This window comes from Sinohyriopsis cumingii, chromosome 13, assembly GCF_028554795.1.
Source record: "Sinohyriopsis cumingii isolate HCF-2022 chromosome 13, ASM2855479v2, whole genome shotgun sequence".
Lineage (NCBI taxonomy): Eukaryota > Metazoa > Mollusca > Bivalvia > Unionida > Unionidae > Sinohyriopsis > Sinohyriopsis cumingii.
Window position 1 is genome coordinate 38914401 of NC_142973.1, and position 7922 is coordinate 38922322.

Sequence of the window (7922 nt, forward strand, 5' to 3'; positions counted from 1 at the left end):
TGTGTATGATACATAATAGAGGGTCATCCACCGTTTGCTGTGTATGATACATAATATTGGGATCATTCACGGTATGCTGTGTGTGATATAAAATAGAGGGATCATCCACGATTTGCTGTGTATGATACATTAATAGAGAGACCATCCAAAGTTTGGTGAGTGTGTGTGATATATAATAGGAGGATCATCCACGGTTTGCTGTGTGTAATGCATACTATATGTATCATCCACGGTTTGCTGTGTGTGGCATATAATAGAGAGATCATCCACGGTTAGCTGTGTATGATACATAATAGAGGGACCATCCACGGTTAGCTGCGTGTGATATATAATAGGGGGATCATCCACGGTTTGCTGTGTGTAATGCATAATACATGTATCATCCACGGTTTGCTGTGTGTGGCATGTAACAGAGAGATCATCCACGGTTAACTGTGCATGATACATAATAGAGGGACCATCCACGGTTAGCTGCGTGTGATATATAATAGGGGGATCATCCACGGTTTGCTGTGTGTAATGCATACTATATGTATCATCCACGGTTTGCTGTGTGTGGCATGTAACAGAGAGATCATCCACGGTTAGCTGTGCATGATACATAATAGAGGGACCATCCACGGTTAGCTGTGTGTGGCATATAATAGAGGGATCATTCACGGTTTGCTGTATGTGGCATATAATAGAGAGATCATGCACGGTTAGCTGTGTATGATGCATAACAGAGGGACCATCCACGGTTTGCTGTGTTTGACATATAATAGAGGGATTATCCATGGTTTGCTGTGTGTGATATCTATTAGAGGGATCATCCACGGTTTGGTATGTATGTGATATCAAAATGGAGGGACCATCCACGATTTGCGATGTGTATATATGTAATAGAGGGACCATCCACGGTTACTTGTGTCTGATATATAGTATTGGGATCATCCACGGTTTGCTGTGTATGATACATAGTATTGGGATCATCCACGGTATGCTGTGTATGATACATAATATTGGAATCATCCATTGTATGCTGTGTGTGATATAAAATAGAGGGACCATCCACGGTTACTTGTGTCTGATATATAGTATTGGGATCATCCACGGTTTGTTGTGTATGATACATAATACTGGGATCATTCACGGTATGCTGTGTGTGTTATAAAATAGAGGGATCATCCACGATTTGCTGTGTATGATGCGTAATAGAGGGACCATCCACGGGTTGGTGTGTGTGATATCAAAATAGAGGGATCATCCACGGTTTGTTGTGTGTAATATAAAATAGAGGGATTATCCACCGTTTGCTGTTTGTCATACAAAATAGAGGGATCATACACGGCTTGCTGTGTGATACATGATAGGGGGATCATCCACAATTTGCTGTGTGTGACGTGTTATGTAGGGATCACCCACATTTTGCTGTGTGTGATACAAGATTAAAATGTACCCATGCAGCACGTGAATTCCGATGTTTGAGTACTGCGAATGTTTGGAGTTCATCACACCTACGATTTCAGATACACGCATACTGTGAGAAAACTGAAGATCCCATTTTCATGGCATACAGAGTTCATATCTAGATAAACCTAATTTTCATTAATTGAACAGTTTTAAGATGAATCTGGTGAAAAGCGTAAAATTAAATGAGGATTTGTATTCTTCTGACAGACAATTAAAACACTTTCCTGTATACGAAGGTTAAACAGTTCTACAACATATCAAACGAATAATTTATGTGAAATGATGTCAGTGTAAGTTTTATACGCTACTGACATTATTGCATGACCGCTGGTCAAGAAAATTTTGCTTCTTCACCATAAGGGTTTGCTTATGGAGACTACGAGTAATTTTTACCAGTATAAAAAAATCAGCGCAGCTCAACCTTGGTTGACTAATTCTCAAAGAACTGTAATAAGCTTTCGATTTCTGTTTTTCAAGAATTCATCATTGTGTATTGGTTAAACACTGATCCTAGTTAAAAATAAATTTGTTATGAAAATTACTACCTAAACAAAGTCTATCTGAAAGTAAGTATCCTGTGACCATGCTTTCCTTTCTAATACAGTATAAATCTATCATTGTGCAGACAGAAACAAAATAAAGTAATGGCCAAAAATGATAAACCTGTAACACGCCAAAAATAAATTCAAGATACTGTTTCAAATTTTACATGAATTTACTCTTTTTGCTTTTTGGAGGAGGTTTGTTGTGATATATTAATATGCACCATCCTCTTGCCGCATGTGTAAATGTAATGTATGGCAAGAATGTAGTTTCAGATCGTTTGTTTACACACACACACACACACACACACACACACACACACACACATATATATATATATATATATATATATATATATATATATATATATATATATATATATATATATATATATATATATATATATATATATATATATATATATATATATATATATATATATATATATATATATATATATATATTGTTTTCTGTCTGACCGTTATTATTTTCTCCAGTCTACTAAATATTGTCTCGTTTGCTGATTAAGTGTTTTATGTTTAAATGCCCTTTCTGATAAATATCTTGCCGGGGTATTGGCATCCCACTCAAAGTTTCCCTGTCAAAGTTTACCTGCGTATTATATCAAGAGGGTAACTAGAAATTACTAGACTTCTGTATCTACACTTCGTATTTTTACCAAGAGGATGAATAATGTCAGGTCGATGTCTTTCACCGTATCAGCTACAATGTAGGTTTAGTCATCCCATTGTACGTAGAGGTTTTAGATTGCAACTTACACAACAGTTAACATGGATAATAGCAAATTCATTCAGCTACTGTAAGGTACTGGCCATTTAATTTTCGTGCAGGCATGAGCTGTGATTTTCTTTTCAGATGAAATATATTCTTTTCTTTTATCTCATAATGATTAATATTTTTCCAAACAACATAATAATATGGTGTTATTCATAACAATTTTTATTTTTTCATCTATAGACAGACGGAAATTACATCAAAAAGTGTCAGGTCTATGCCCCTGGAAATTAAATAGTTGGTCGCTAAATGTTATTACGGCATGACATGGTTGTTGTTGTTGCTGTGGGGTTTAACGCCATTTTTCAGCAGACGATAGGCTATATATGGCGGCCAGCATTAATGGTGGAGGAAGAACCCGGGAAAACCCCGGAAAGAACCACCGACCCACGAGAAGCTAGGGGCAAGCTTCCTCACATACCCACATTGGCTGAATCTTAGATACGAACTGCCGCAGACAGAGGTGAGATGGCAGTGATCCGTAACGAAGAGCGCTTTAGACCACTTGGCCACTCGGGGCCCCGCATGACATGGTATGTATCGCGATTCGTTCAGAAATACAACGGTACCAAATTTTTCGTCGTACCCAGCTCCACTACTTGCCCATATATACACATGAACATTCTGAAGGTGTGAGACAATAACATTGCATCGTTGAAAAATGCATGAATAGAGAGTTGCTTTAATTGCCAGAAAAGAAATAGTAGAAGCGATAGTTGTAAAATTACTGCTCATGTTGTCCTGAAAATGATTGCTCGTAACTAATGGTAATCTACGTGTTTATATTTGTAAATGAACTTTTGACTGGTACCATGATCTCCAGTGTAGCATTATGCAATCAGGTTAGGCATATGTACTATAATGTTCACCAGCTAGGAGTTTGAAACAGTTTATGCAAGTCATTTTTTCGCAATATTAATCCTTATGCATTTTGACAAAACGTATATTCGTCTTATTACTGTTGAGTCATTAAGAAAGAAGAATCAGTTTGTATTACTGCATTGATCGTGGAATGACTTTAAATTGCACACATACATACTTGCTGTCCTAAAGAAAAGCATTTCAAGTTGAAAATCAGCAGGAGTGTACATTCATGTCCAAACGTGCGTAAAAAAGATTCGATCGAACGGCTCATCTCAAGGTGCCCCTTCACACATCTCCATAGTATTTATGCAAAAACTGGAAATGAAGTGCACCAGAAGGACTAGATTCGAGTTTTGCAGGCTTTTCATTTGTCTTCTATACCTGATAATTATATTTGCCACCAGATTAATTGTCCAAGGAAGGTATACAGGAAAAAGGTTACTTTTTAACAACCACGTTGCAGTGCTTACCTTTATTTGGAACATTGTGACCTAATAAGAATAAATGGCAAGTATCACTGAGTGTAACACGTCAGAGTTCACATTTTAGGATGCCATTGGATATATTGCCTTTCAGAGAGTGTCAGAAATCACAAGAAAATGGGCGTTGATACTATACTAGTTGTATAGGTCGCACGTTACCACTTTCTAGTGGTGGCCGGACAAAATGGTAGCGGAGAAAATGGTACGGACAAAATGGTATGGACAAAATGTTAAGTGGACATAACGGTATTGGACAAATTGGTATGGATAAAATGGTGCGGACAAAATGGTAACTACAAAATGGTTTGGGACAAAATGGTACTAGGATTAAATGGTACAGACAAACTGGTACGACTACAATTTTATTAATACGAAGTGTAAAAAAACCCCAGACAAGTCTTTACTAAATAACATTAATAGGCTGCTATTGTGAACTGACCATGGATGATTTATAATAATTACCTATACAAACAATTTTAAAATAAAAAAGCAATTCAAGAAAAACAAAGAGCAAACTATAAAGCTACATGACAAAAGACAAGTACAAAACCTCTGACTACTATACAATATTTTAGAAATAGAAAAAATAAACTAAAGAATGTCAGACACCCAAGGCATACTCAAATAACATTTATCATATGAGGTCAAACTTTTTAACCATTGTTGCTGCGAGGTAGGTTATCGATGTATCTAGAATATTGGTTCCACAACTGAATTGCGAATCTTTGTGTACCTCTTCTTCCTCTCCTTGGTCTTCCGATGAAGTTGTCCTCCATGTAATTACATATTACTTCAATTTCTCGGTATGCTGGATCTGCGGTAAGAATTTCGAAGACTTCTATGACGCGATATGTTGGAATAAATGCTAGAGCAAGAAGACGCTTGACAAGAAGCGAGAAATCAGGTTAATCTCTGTAACGTTCTGAAAAACCTTCTGATTGCAGTTTCCTCCAGACGCTCTGACCGAAGTGAAACATGCATCCAGTTACTGTTGCCATCGGAAATATATTCTGAAAAGCTCTAATTGCTGCCAATTCAAAATCAAATACAACAGTAACTGGATCTAAATCTGCATACAAGGTGAGAATTTCTTGAAGGAGTTGTTGATATGCTTGTTCGGTTGTTTCGGATAGTAATGCATACAATGCAGGAAAAACTTCGCCATTGAAAAAGCCATGTATCGTGTAGAGTTGATCATATCGACTCGTGCTGACTCGAAATGCGCCATCGGCAAACCAATGTTGGCATCTCGAAAGGAAATCCAGATGATCTTCGGCTGCAAAAATGATCATGTTATCTTGGCTGACACGGATGAATGGGTGGTTCTTCTGTGTCTGAGAACAAACCATAATGTCTTGTTGATCATTCGGTCCAGCCATTTGACAATGCCTTCGTACATCTCGTGATAAGGTTGCTCGTTTTGGAGGTAGATGAGTGGCTGCAACTGCAACACTCAGCAATTCATTGGGACCAATCGATCGTGATGCTTCTTCAGTTGTTTCTGCTTTCCTTTTCACGTTGGCACGAACTGTTTCAGCTTCGACTTGCCTATGCATTACCGTGTGATTATGAACTCCAACTTCAAAAACGATTACATTCGCTTGTGTATGAATTCGTGCCTTGCACGTTCTTCTTTCACAACGCCAGAGCTCCTTGCCATCACTGTCATCGGTGTTCTTGGTAAATAAATAACCTTGAAATACAAGCTTGCGAGTCCCTTTTTGAGAAGTAACATATTCAAACATGATGATTTTTTTTTACAAGTTTAAAAATTAAATAAACAAGACAATAAAGTCCTCTTAAAATGATATGCAACTGTTTTCAGTTTTAGATTCAAACTACAAAAATTAAGGCACCCCAGACGTTAGCGCGCAGTTCACTTTGATGCTTTGATCGATAAACTCTACATGCCGTACAATACTGTTGTTACTCATACCGCAATTCAGTTTATTATACTCTAAACTGTCAGCTTTGTCTGATGCCAGATTGGCTAAAATGTCACTCGTACGACGGGACACCAAAAATTAAGTGTATGTAAAAGAAAAAAAGTCATTAACATTGCATTGAATTACTATTTGGTATCGATGAATTTTGTAGATTCGGCATAAGTTATTAGTAGTTGCACTTTATTTTTTAAAAATAAAATACAATTAACATTTCCGAAGTTACGCGAATTTAATAAAAATCATTTGTATTGGTATCTTTTTCAGTTAGATTATGGATGCGTGAATATTTTAATATGTGTATAAAAATTTAATTTTATTATGATTTTAGGTCATTATTATTTTCATTAGCAATCGAAATTCTAATATATGTACCATTTTATCCCATTTTGCCCCATACCATTTTGTCTGCAACATTTTAACCATACCATTTTGTCTATACCATTTAATCCTTGTACCATTTTGTCCCATACCATTTTATCCGTACCATTTTGTCCGCACCATTTTATCCATACCAATTTGTCCAATACCATTATGTCCACTTAACATTTTGTCCATACCATTTTGTCCGTACCATTTTCTCCGCTACCATTTTGTCCTAGCACCCTTTCTAGTTGATAATATATGGGCAATAAGGGCCTGTCTATAGTAGTTATTGCAGTGTACAAAGAGTGGACTTGTATCACATGACTGCATTTATATACACCTTACAGGAATGTATAAAAGGACTTCAGATGGTTGACTGTTTGTTAATGTATTGGTAATGCTTGTTTCCTGTTAATATGCTATATGAAGGTATCTCCTTGTGGGTGGGATGAGCTTTTATAGACGACACCTATATATGGACCCTTGGGGACCGGTACGGATCCAAATTTAGTGTTATGTGCTTACTACTTTGGATTAGGGTTAGTTATGGGTAAATGGATAGTCCATTCAAGAGTATGGCGAAGAGCCTTAAATGACCTTCGTTACAGGTGGCGAATGTCACGCTGTGAATGAAGCTACTGAGCAGGTTCACTTGGAAATCTCAGTTTGGGGACCTTAGGCCTGTCCTCTCTGTGTGGGTATATTAGAGGCTGATTACCTGTAAGCTTCAGTTACCTGGCTGGCACTTATGGACAGGATAATGCTTCAGCAGGCAGTCATCATATCCCCTGGGTCCTGAACAATTTATTACTATGGCGTTGTTCTTCCATCGGTTAAGGTTTGTAGGAAATGAGTTTGGATCATTAAATAATACATAGATTGTGTATGAAAATGGGATGAAAGTGTGGACATTTTCTAAAGCAGTAACACCTCATCGTTGAAAAATGTATGAATGGCGAATTATTTTAATTGCAAGGAAAGAAATAGTAGAGGCAATGCTTGTGAATTCACTGCTCATCTTGTCTTGAAGTGATTGCCATAACTAATCATAATTAACTGAATTCTATTTATGAATAAACTTCTGACTGGTACCATGTTCTCCAGTGTAGCATTATGTAGCCAGATAAGATACATGTACAACAATGGTGAACCGCTTAGAGTTCCAAACAGTTCAAGTAATTGTCCTTATGAATTTTTGACGGGACATGAACGTCGTATTGTTGAGTATTTACAAAGAAGAACTACACTTTGTATTACTTCATTATTCATGGAATACCTTTGAAACACATACTTACACTTACAATTTCTTTTTTCAAATCAAAAACATTTCCTTGATTTTTCAATTGAAACCATGCAGACGCGTACGTTAATGGTAAAATGTCATTAAAACAGCAGCGATCGACCGAAGATTCTCAAGGTGACCCTCTACACATTCCGGTAGAGTTTATGCAGAAACAGGTAAAACCAAAATGCATCA